The sequence below is a fragment of the Lithobates pipiens genome, unplaced genomic scaffold, assembly GCF_037356315.1.
Source record: "Lithobates pipiens isolate NorthernLeopardFrog02 unplaced genomic scaffold, aLitPip1_a1.2 Scaffold_18, whole genome shotgun sequence".
Taxonomy (NCBI): domain Eukaryota; kingdom Metazoa; phylum Chordata; class Amphibia; order Anura; family Ranidae; genus Lithobates; species Lithobates pipiens.
In genome coordinates this window covers 643,017,568-643,029,828 of record NW_027507758.1, presented here as the reverse complement: position 1 = coordinate 643,029,828, position 12,261 = coordinate 643,017,568, and the positions used below count along the sequence as shown (strand labels likewise).

The 12,261-nt window shown below is 47.1% G+C and overlaps 2 protein-coding genes across 3 annotated transcripts in view; one reads left to right on the top strand and one right to left on the bottom strand.

Moving 5' to 3' along the window:
* The window catches only part of LOC143989623 (uncharacterized), a 261,462-nt gene that overhangs the window by 145,047 nt on the left and 104,154 nt on the right, over positions 1 to 12,261 (top strand). The window lies entirely within an intron of this gene.
* LOC143986907 (uncharacterized) overlaps positions 1 to 12,261 on the bottom strand; it is a 356,956-nt gene that overhangs the window by 301,334 nt on the left and 43,361 nt on the right. The window lies entirely within an intron of this gene.

Genomic DNA, 12,261 nt, shown 5'->3' with positions numbered 1-12,261 from the left:
TAATACGTTTTCCAATATTTCATGATCTAGAAGTATATAGTCCAATCTCACGTACATGTCGTGGACCGAAGAGTAATACGTATAATCCTTTTCGTCCAAATTACGTGTTCTCCATATATCCACGAGCTGTTGTGTATGTAATTTTCTATGTTGTTTGATTTCCTGGGGGAGAGCATATGACGTGCTATCTATTTCGGGATTCATAGCAAAGTTTAAATCTCCCGCTAGAATCACTTGGCCTTCTTTATATCTCTCTATGGTATTCAAAATCCCATTCAGGTATTTTTTTTGGGCCCTTGTTGGGACAGTAGATGTTAACTAATGTATATTTTTTCCTAAGTATGTTGCCTTTTAAAAGTAGAAACCTCCCCTCAGGGTCTACTTTCATCTCTTCTAAATTCCATCTAACATTGTTTGCTATTCCAATAGCTACACCCCTAGATCCCTTAATCGGGGAATCTGCATAGTACCAGATTGGGAACTTTCTTGTATTTAACCGGGTATTAATGTCCAGGGATAAATGTGTCTCCTGTAAAAAAAACAATATCTGCCAGGTATCCCTCCAACTCTTTAAAAATATTATACCTTTTCTTGGGAGAATTCATTCCTCTCACATTATATGTTACTACCTTAAGTTTTACCATCCGACACATCTATATACTCTCCTATTTCCTTTAATGGATTCAGGCCAACAGAATTTCCCTCCCTTCGTTCCCACCCCCCTCCCTGCCCCCTCATTTGATGTAATTTTGACCCCATGGTCTAGGACATCTTATCAGGGACCTCATTGATCCATTTGTCCCTAGGTCCTAGGGTGGAATTCTGTTCGGCCATGTCGCCTTCCATCTCGCCTATTACTTGCGAGACGATTACCCGACCTGCCAGGAGGATCTTGTCCTCCCCCCACAACCGCTCCATCCCCTTCCCGCCATCCTCCCCCCCCAGAGAAAGAGGGAGGGAGAGAGGGGAAACTACCTGGGGGGCATGGACAGAGAAGCCTTACGGCCCTCCGACCATAATCGCTTTTCCCCATCTCCTCCCCCATTACGGGAGAGGAGGGGGAGCCTGTACCCCCAGCCATCTCCCCCTCCCCCACATTTAGTCTACATCCTTGGTATTGGAATTTCAAGTTAATTTGTATTTGTAAAAGAAATTGTATTGCACCCCATTCTCAGACAGCACTACTAATAACGGTTTTAGTTCTCTTCTTCTCCTTAAGGTATCTGGGGATAAGTCCTGGAACATCTGTATGGTCTTCCCTTCATATTCTATTGGTGCATTTGCTCTTATATTCTTCCATATTTGGTATTTGTCTTCTTCTTTTTGGAAGCGCACTATTATATCCCGTGGCGTGTCCCGTGGCAGTTCCTTAGGTTTCCTTAAACGATAAACCTTTTCGATTTTTATTGGGTTTGTTATCTCTTTTTTCAACAATGGATTACATATCTTTTTTATTATATCTATTAGGTCTTCTTGCTGGGAAGTAACCGGGACTCCTCGTATTCTTATGTTTTTTCTTCTGTCCCTGTTTTCCTGGTCCTCTGCTTTATATGCTTGTTCTTTTTGTGCTTTTTTTAGGAATACTATTTCTACTTCTAATTTCTTTATTATGTTTGCGTCTTTTTCCGCTTTTTTTCCCCATATTTTCTACTCGTTCCAGTATATGGGCAAGATTCTTATGTAATCTTTCCATCTCCATTTTCATTGAATTTTCCAGCGCTGCGAACATAGAAATTATTTCTTTTTTTGTGGGCAAAGATGAGGGACTTTCGTGTTGAGTCGGGTAGGTCTGCGTACCTTCTGTTTCATACTCTGGTTCTACTAATTTACATATTACCTCCGGCGGTACGTCTTGGTCCTGTACAGAGCTGTTTTGTGCTTGTTGCTTTCTTTTTTCCTCATCCTTCTTTTCCTTTTTATCTTTATTTTCAGCTTGGGAACTTCTTTTTTGTTGTTGTTTTTCCGGTTGTTGTTTCTCCGCTCCCCCCGGTTGTGTGACATATTTATTCATTGGACCGGGGCTAGTAACCAGGCTCCGCCGTGGTGATTTAGGAATAGCTCCTGACTCCGGTGTCTTTCCCTTCATTTGTTCGTGTACCCTTGCTCAGTCCGGTATATCACTGTTATATCTCTATTATTTCTGGTCTTATTTTTTGTTGTATTATCTGTTTAAAGTATATATTTTCGGCCTAACCCTCTTTTCCCGTTTCTCGGGGTAGGCACTTTTACTCTGCGATAGTATAAAGGTATATTCCCAAGTTCTTGTGTCTAAAATTGCTGAAATTTGTTTGTATATATATATATATATATATATATATATATATATATATATATATATTTCCCCTTTTTTTTTTTTTAAAGCCCTGGTTTTAACCGTCAACTGAGAGACATTTTTGTTTTCTTGTTATAAAAGTCAATACACAGGGGAGGTTCAGACAGGCACAAACTATTCAATACCAATATTCAAATATCCTTCTTTAACCATACGGCCCACCTTATTCTTTGCGATACATTTGCTCCATTTAGTGACGTTTCATACGTCCAAGTTGTTGCATACACAAGGGGTGGAAAAACAAAAGAGAGAGTCCAGAAAACAGGAAAACAACACCCCTTTCCTTTTCCCCCTTTTTTTTTAAACAGTCTATCTTTATTCGTAGAGCGTACACCGTAAGTGAGCCCTTTTTTTTACTCCTTCCACTACTCTTCAGGAAGCTTCCTTGAGTTGGAGAGCGATTCTTTTTGGTCAGAGCGAGCAGTCCCGGTGCCAGGCTAGGCATTTAACCATGTAAGGAGCCTTTTGGCTGTCTGTTTTTTTACTTATTTTTTATTAAAGTCAGTATTATGCTATGGATTTCTTTGTATTTTTTCACATTTGCCGCTTGAGTCTGTGAAGAGAGACACACCATCTAACATCATCTGCATTGGTATCCATATGAACAGGGATTATCCTGTACAAGCGTTGTTTGACTTACTTTTTAATTAAAGTGGTCAAACGGATCTGGTAAGCAGTTTGGACTTGTATTATCACTACTGGTGTAGTTCTACGTTCACGGTGGAGGGGGTCGCAAGTTTTCTTCCAAGTTGTTGCTAACCGTTGCTATATCACAAACATTATTTGTTTTTCACCTTCCGGATCGACAGAATTCGATAGAATTCATTCTTTGTAGAGACACTTTATTGGGACTTTACATTGTCAATTATTACTATTATGCACGGTGGTTCACTGATGTCCACCATTTTTCTAGTATAATCATTCGTACGATGTGTATATTTTTCACTTTGGTGATCTTCACTAGTGATGGCCGAACGGTTCGCCCGGCGGCCGTTTCGCGGCGCATTTCGGTCGTTCGCGGTCCGCTCGTTCGGCGGACTATTGGCGTCGTTCGCTCCGGCGGACTTACGTGTTTAATGTGTAAAAGAACTTTGACCTATGATGACACATCCATCATGGGGTACAGGACAGCCAATTGAGACATGACAGCACATGGACACTTGGACATTCCCCCTAACTTATAAATACACCCGATCCGGCAGCCATTTTACATTCTTTCTTCTGTCACTATAGGGAAAGGTTGCTGTTTGGAGCAGGGACAGATAAACCACTAGCTATTTGGTACACAAAAGTTATTTTCAGGACTGGTATAGGTGTTAGGTGTATATAGGTTTGCTGTGCTACTGATTGTTGCAGCAGCCTGAGTGTATTTTGTCAGTTTAGATAAAGGGACAGAGCGCTGTGTCTGATGCTATTTTAGGGACAGCCAGATTAGTCATCATCATCATCATCATTAGCTGTTACTATCAGGTCCACAAAAGAGCTATTCGAGTAACCAGTAATTGTTCCAGTCTCCTCTGTTTTGCCAGTTTGTATAGGGACAGGAAGGAAGCAGTGTGTCAGGCAGTGAGGGTCAGTTTAAAGAGTTGCTGTTACTATTAGTTCCACAAAGGTTCTTTTCAGGACTGGTATCAGTGGTACGGTAATAGGCTTGTACACGTATAATATTCTTTCTTCCAAATATAGAAAGAATATTATACTTGACTGCTGCCCTTCTGCTGCAGTCTGCTAATCATTCACAACTCACTTGTTCCACAAAGCTCTTTATCAGGACTGGTAACTTGGTCTGTCTAGGGTGCTACAGTACATAGGGTTGAGTGCGGTACAGTCTGCTGTTCTGTAAGGACCGCTATCGGTCCACAATACATAGGGTTGAGGTGCACCACTGCTGACCGCTGCCCTATACTGCAGCAGTCCTTCAGCAGTATAGGGACTGACGTACAGTCTGCTAATCAGTCACACCATCCCTGTGCTGTGCTGATTTACTCCTGGGGGTTCTTATTATGAGGGGATCACACCATCCCTGTGCTGTGCTGACTTACTCCTGGGGGTTCTTATTATGAGGGGATCACACCATCCATGTCCTGTGCTGATTTACTCTTGGGCCTGCTTATTATGAGGGGATCACACCATCCCTGTGCTGTGCTGACTTACTCCTGGGCCTGCTTATTATGAGGGGATCACACCATCCCTGTGCTGTGCTGAGTTTCTCCTGGGCCTGCTTATTATGAGGGGATCACACCATCCCTGTGCTGTGCTGACTTACTCCTGGGCCTGCTTATTATGAGGGGATCACACCATCCCTGTGCTGTGCTGATTTTCACCTGGGGGTTCTTATTATGAGGGGATCACACCATCCCTGTGCTGTGCTGAATTCCTCCTGGGGGTTCTTATTATGAGGGGATCACACCATCCCTGTGCTGTGCTGACTTCCTCCTGGGGCTGCTTACGGTGCTGCTGTCAGTGCTGTATATCACGGTGCTGATGTCAGTGCTGTATGTCACGCTTCTGATGTCAGTGCTTTCTATCACGGTGCTGCTGTCAGTGCTGTATATCACGGTGCTGATGTCAGTGCTGTATGTCACGCTTCTGATGTCAGTGCTCTCTATCACGGTGCTGCTGTCAGTGCTGTATATCACGGTGCTGGTGTGAGTGATTTATGTCACGCTGCTGATGTCAGTGCTCTCTATCACGGTGCTGCTGTCAGTGCTGTATATCATGGTGCTGGTGTTAATGCTTTATGTCACGCTGCTGATGTCAGTGCCCTCTATCACGGTGCTGTTGTCAGATGACTCTATCACGGTGCAGGTGTCAGTGCTGTATGTCACGCTTCTGATGTCAGTACTCTCTATCACGGTGCTGCTGTCAGTGCTGTATATCACGGTGCTGGTGTGAGTGATTTATGTCACGCTGCTGATGTCAGTGCTCTCTATCACGGTGTTGCTGTCAATGCTGTATGTCACGGTGCTGGTGTTAATGCTTTATGTCACGCTGCTGATGTCAGTGCCCTCTATCACGGTGCTGTTGTCAGATGACTGTATCACGGTGCAGGTGTCATTGCTGTATGTCATGCTGCTGGTGATCATCTCCTGCACCCTCTTCTTTGCCTACCCTGGTCCCTGACCTTCCGTCTCCTCCATTGCCTTCATGCGCTCCACAGTCCTGAATTGTCACAATTTCCCATATAAAAAAAGAATGCTTGTAGTTATCGATCCCAAATTCACCTCATACATGTGTTATGTCATTGGCCATGTGGTGGGACTATGTTTGCCCAGCTAATAATTATCTTGTGGCTGCAAATTTGACCTAAAGGTTTGCGAAGTTCGCCTCCCATTGAAGTCTATGGGGCCCGCCGCGAACGTTCGGTTTCGCGAACGGTCGGCCTCGTTCGCGGTCCGCGTTCGCGAAACGTCCCGTCGGAAGTTCGTCCATCACTAATCTTCACATTATTTTCAGTACTTACTTTTCCAGTCATTTTTATTCAGTGATTTAGGAAGGGAAATATATGCTTTTTGTTAATTAGTGGTTTAGATTAATATTCTTTACAGAGCGCCCTTAATCATTGTTATCACTCTATAGGTGTTTGTTTCACTTTTCTAGGGAGCTGCTCTTTTGTGTATATATTTTTATATTCTTTTATTATAATTTTTTTTGTTCACATGGTGCGGAATTTGAGTAGTTGAATTGCAACTGCCTCGTTCATTAAAAGGTGATACATTTATTTTTTTCCATTAAATCACAGCAAGGAATTAGCAATTAGGCGAGGAATTAGCAGCACTGACCTCTGCAATTTTTTACCTTCACCTTCCTCCTAAGGCTTATGCCGCGTACACACGAGCGGACTTTTGAACATCCAAAGTCTGACGGAATGTGTGGGCTGCAACGGACTTTTGATTCACAAAAGTCTGACGGACTTTAGAATATGGAACATGCTTCAAATTTTTCCGACGGAACTCCGCCGGACCCGGTCCCTCCGAAAAATTTGCTCGTGTGTATGCTATTCCGACGGACTAAAACCGACGCTAGGGCAGCTATTGGCTACTGGCTATGAACTTCCTTATTCGAGTCCAGTCGTACGTCATCACGTTCGAATCCGTCAGAGTTTAGTGTGATTGTGTGTGGCCAAGTCCGCTCAGTCGAAAAGTCCGTCAGAACTCTGTCGGAACTCCGGCAGAACTCCTTCGGAAGTCTGTCGGACATAAGTTCTCTCGTGTGTACGGGGCTTTAGAAGGACTTCTAGCTGCCATTTTTCAAGATATCCAGGAGGTTATCCAATATTTTCCATATCTTATAATATAATTCAACATACCAGTTCATCAAGCTTTCCTTCTGGGGTCACTCTCTGGGCGTCCTCCGCTGTCTCTGTTTGCAGCACTGGGAGTTCTCATGAAGCTTTGGCATCTCCCTCTGTCCGCACTGTGTCTCATAGGCTGCTCTCCTAATGGCGCAGTTTCCTCTTTCGCCAGCAGAGGGCGCCTGGAGCCGCTGTTTTTCTCCGCGGATCTCCGACCTCGCTCGGGATACCACCCCACTCACGGTGGACAGCGTCCTTAACAGAGGGTCTTCTTCACTTCGTCGCTTAAGCGGCGATTCTTACGGCCGCACAGAACCTCCGCTGAGCATCCAGGGAATGGCCAAGGTATGGGGGATGACGTGCAGACAATGGGGGGAGAGTGGGTAGAGGGGGAGAAGCTACAGCAGGTATGCCGGAGCCAGCTTCAGGCGGGGTGGCTGCTTCACCGCCGGGAGGGGAGAACTGATCCACACCTGTGCATGCTAGGTGTGGACACACTCCCGCACGAGACTCCTCCCCCTCATCACCCACTGCAACCTCTCCCATATACTCTATTTGTAGTGCAGGAATGAGCCCTACTGCAAAGCATTACATTAAACATTGTAATTACATGCCCCAGCTAAACAGGGGCTGAAAAATTGGGCTGGTGGCATCACCCAGAACCAAAAATGTTGTTCCAAGATATCAGCGGAGGAGGAAGAGGATAGACAGTCAACATAACAGGACAGTCACTCAGCATCAGCATAGGCAGTCTTGAAGGGATGAGATATTTAAAAAAAAATGATTTGGTTATATCAGCTTCAGGTGCTTGGTAGCTGGTGGTGATCCAAGACTGATTCATCTTGATGAAGGTCAGTTGATCAACTGAGTCGGTGGACAGGCGCACCCTGTAATCAGTTACAAAGCCACCAGCAGCACTGAAGGTGCGTTCCGAAAGAACACTGGATGCAGGACAGGCCAGTAGCTCAATTGCATACTGTGCAAGCTCTGGCCAGTGATCCATCCTCAAGACCCGGTAAGCCAGAGGATTTTCGGTGGGAAAGGTGTCGAAGTCTAACCTTGCCCCTAGGTATTCCTGCACCATGTAAATCAGACGCTGGCTATGGTTACTGGAACCGATCATACCTTGGGGCTGCGGACTAAAAAATTGTCTGAACGCATCAGTCAGACGGCCACCTTCTCCACCGCTCCTTCTGACCGATGCCTCAGCAACACGTTGTCCAGGACCAGGAGTTTGTAACCTCCCAGTCTCTGGGAACGCGTTGCATAGACCTTTCTGCAAGGCCTCCCGGAGATGTCTCATCCTCTGCTCCGTCTGCGATGGCAAGATAAGGTCGGCAACCTTACCCTTGTACCGTGGATCAAGGAGAGTGGCCAGCCAGTAATGGTCCCTCTCCTTGATCTGAAGAATACGAGGGTCCTTCCGCAGGCTTTGCAGGATCAGGGAGGCCATGCACCGTAGGTTAGCTGAGGGATTCGGTCCGGAGTCCTCTGGGTCACTAAGGACAACATGATCCGCAGCTACCTCCTCCCAGCCACGTACAAGTCTAGGGGTTTCTTGGGACTGTAAATCATCCCTACAAGACTGCTGCTGCTGAGTGCCAGGCTCCACCTTCATGCTGACACAATCCTCCTCCTCTTCCTGTGATGGGTGGGACAGCAGGAGCACTGTCTGGATAAAGGGGGCCTTGAGAGGCAAGGAAGTCCTCCTCTTCCTGCCTCTGTTCTGCCTCAAGTGCCCTGTCCATTATTTCACGCAGCGTATGCTCCAACAGGTGGACAAGAGGTACAATGTCACTGATGCATGCACGGTCACTGCTCACCATCCTTGTGGCCTCCTCAAATGGTGACAGGACAGTGCATGCATCCCTGATCATGCCCCACTGGTATGGGAAGAAAAAACTGAGCTACCCTAACCCTGTCCTGGTGCCGTAGTCGCACAGGTACTCATTGATGGCTCTCTGCTGCGTGTGCAGCTGCTGCAGCTTGATCAATGTTGAGTTCCACCTGGTGGGCATGTCACATATAAGGCGGTTCTTGGGCAGGTACAACTCCTTTTGGAGCTCAGCCAGCCAAGCACAGGCATTAAATGAAAGGGGGAAATGCACACAGACTTTCCTGGCCTGCTTCAGGACATCCTGTAAGCCCGGAATACCTGCCCTAGAACCGCTGCACCACCAGGTTAAGGACGTGAGCCACACAGGGCACATGGGTCAGTTGTCCCTGTCGGAGGGTGGAGAGGAGGTTGGTGCCATTGTCGGAAACCACCAATCCTGGCTTAAGCTGGCGTGATGTCAACCACCTCTCGGCCTGCCCCTGCAAAGCTGACAAAATATCTGCCCCAGTGTGGCTCCTGTCCCCCAAACAAACCAGCGCAAGCACGGCATGGCATTGTTTTGCCTGCATACTTGCGTATCCCCTTGAATGCCTATGGAGCACCGCTGGTTCCGAGGCCATGGAGGAAGAAGAAGAGGAGGGGGTGGAGGAGAGAGGTGTGTAACAACCAGTAGTAGCATTTTGGAGGCGTGGTGCCGGAACAACCTCCAACACTACTGCACCTTGTGCTGCATCCTTCCCAGCTGCCAGAAGAGTGACCCAATGGGCCGCGAAAGACAGGTAACGTCCCTATCCATGCCTAATGGACCATGAGTCAGCGGTAATATGCACCTTACCGCTGACTGCCCTGTCCAGCGAGGCAAGAACATTGCCTTCCATAGAGAGCCGGAATCGCCTTCCGTGAGAAAAAGTGGCGTTTGGGGACCTTCCACTGAGGAACCGCACATTGCACAATCTCACGGAAGGGGGCCGAGTCTACCAACTGAAAAGGCAGCAGTTGAAGTGCTAGCAATTTAGTCAAGCTAGCATTCAACTGCTGGGCATGTGGATGGCTGGGAGTGAACTTCTTTCTACGGTCCAGCAGCTGGGGCAAGGAAATTTGCCTGCTACAATCGGACGTGGGTGTACTGCTAGCAGAGTGCCCGTAAGGACTTGGCTGTGACACACCTAATTCTACACCTTTATTCCTCTCAGTGCAGGTTTCAGAGAGGACTGAAGGTCTAGTGGGGTTGGAGATCCCAGCTGATGAGGAGCAAGGAGAGGTCCGCTTTTTTCTTTGGTGTGGGTCTTTGAGGTAAGCTTGCCAATGAGCTGCATGGCAGGTCAACATATGTCTGGTCAAGCATGTGGTGCCCAAGCGGCTGATGTTTTGGCCACGCGAGATATGCTTGAGACATATGTTGCAAACAGCAGCGGTGCTATTTGATGCACTCGTCTCAAAAAAGGCCCACACCAAAGAACTTTTAGAATAACACGCAGAGGCAGCACCCTGCACAGGTGGAGCTCTGCGGTGTGATTTAGTCAGTGTGCTGCCCCTAAGCTGGCCTCCATAGGGCATCCTGCCTCGTTGGAGATGTGCCTCCTCCTCCTATCAGGAACCTACCTGGAGTCAGTGCCCTCATTATCCCCTACCTCTTCATCACTGGAGCAAACCTGGCAGTATGCTGCAGCTTCTGGAACATGACTGCCAGATTGCTGTCCTTCTTGAGCATCCCCTCTCTCTGCGCTCACGCTACTGCCTTCCTCTAGCTGAGTATCATCATCGGAGCCTACAAAACACTGGGCATCCTCCTGGAGCATGTACCCAACATGGTGCTCAAACAGTTCGGGGGAAACCCTCAGGGGGACGTGGTGGGTCTAGGGAAGGATTCACTGATGATGACATTGAGACGAGGGAAGAGGATGCGTTGGCAGCTGCTTTGCTAGTACCCTGAGCCTGGGTGAGAAAGGATCAGGAGGATGAAGAGGGCTTGGTCATCCGACTCTACCAAGTCTTCAGCATGATGCGGCTCAACACGTCCAGCTGCCGAAGATAAGGACAAGCGTGTCCCATGGCCACGTGCTGATAACAATGCACCGCGTCCACGACCAGCACTGTTGGCTCTAGACACAGAGCCTGCTTGCCCTCTTTTATTGGCTCGTGCCTGTCTGCCTCTCCTTGTTGGCCCCCCCGACATGGTAATGGCCTGAAGGGAGATGGGAAAACCAGCAATTGGGTAGTGTATATTGTGCTGGAGGCACAAAACACCCACTAACTCCTGCAGATGCCTTTATTATAGAACACCAGCAATAAAGGGCAGATACAGGTGTATATTGTGCTGTGCTTGAGGCACACAACACCCACTAACTCCTGCAGATGCCTTTATTATAGAACACCAGCAATTAAATGGTAGATACCGGTGTATACTGTGCTGTGCTGGAGGCACACAATACCAACTAACTCTTACAGATGCCTCTATTATAGAAAACTAGCAATAAAGGGTAGATACAGGTGTATATTGTGCTGTGCTGGAGGCACACAACACCCACTAACTCCTGCAGATGGCTCAATTAGAGAAGAGCAATATAGGTAGCTACAGGTTTATACTGCGCTGGAGGCACACAACACCAACTAACTCCTGCAGATGGCTCAATTAGAGAAGAGCAATATAGGTAGATACAGGTGTAAACTGTGCTGAAGGCACACAGACAACACCCACTAACTCCTGCAGATGGCTCAATTAGAGAAGAGCAATATAGGTGTATACTGTGCTGAAGGCACACAGACAACACCCACTAACTGCTGCAGATGGCTCAATTAGACAACAGCAACAAAGGATAGATACAGGTGTATACTGCGCTGAAGGCACACAGACAACACCCACTAACTTCTGAAGATGGTTCAATTAGAGAAGAGAATATAGGTAGATACAGGTGTATACTGTGCTGGAGGCACACAACACCAACTAACTCCTGCAGATGGCTCAATTAGAGAAGAGCAATATAGGTAGATACAGGTTTATACTGCGCTGAAGGCACACAGACAACACCCACTAACTTCTGCAGATGGCTCAATTAGAGAAGAGCAATATAGGTAGATACAGGTTTATACTGCGCTGAAGGCACACAGACAACACCCACTAACTCCTGCAGATGGCTCAATTAGAGAAGAGAAATCTAGGTAGATACAGGTGTATACTGAGCTGAAGGCACTCAGACAACACCCACTAACTTCTGAAGATGGTTCAATTAGAGAAGAGAATATAGGTAGATACAGGTGTATACTGTGCTGGAGGCACACAACACCAACTAACTCCTGCAGATGGATCAATTAGAGAAGAGCAATATAGGTAGATACAGGTGTATAATGTGCTGGAGGCACACAGACAACACCCACTAACTCCAGCAGATGGCTGAAGGCTCAATTAGAGAAGAGCAATATAGGTAGATACAGGTGTATACTGTGCTGGAGGCACACAACACCAACTAACTCCTGCAGATGGCTCAATTAGAAAAGAACAATATAGGTAGATACTGCGCGGAAGGCACACAGACAACACCCACTAACTCCTGCAGACGCCGGGACACTACACAAGGCCGCCGCGCTGGCGGTCTTATATAGTGTGGGGCGTGTATTACACAGCCTGAGCTATAATTGGGCACAGGCATCCTGCCTATGTCCAATCATGGCTCTCCTCGCAATTGGCCAAGCATGCGGGGTCACAGTGCATGCTTGGCCAATCATGAGCTAGCAATGCACTGCGATGGCGCAGTGCATTGTGGGCTGTGAGCGCCACACGAATTTGGCGCGAATGGCCCA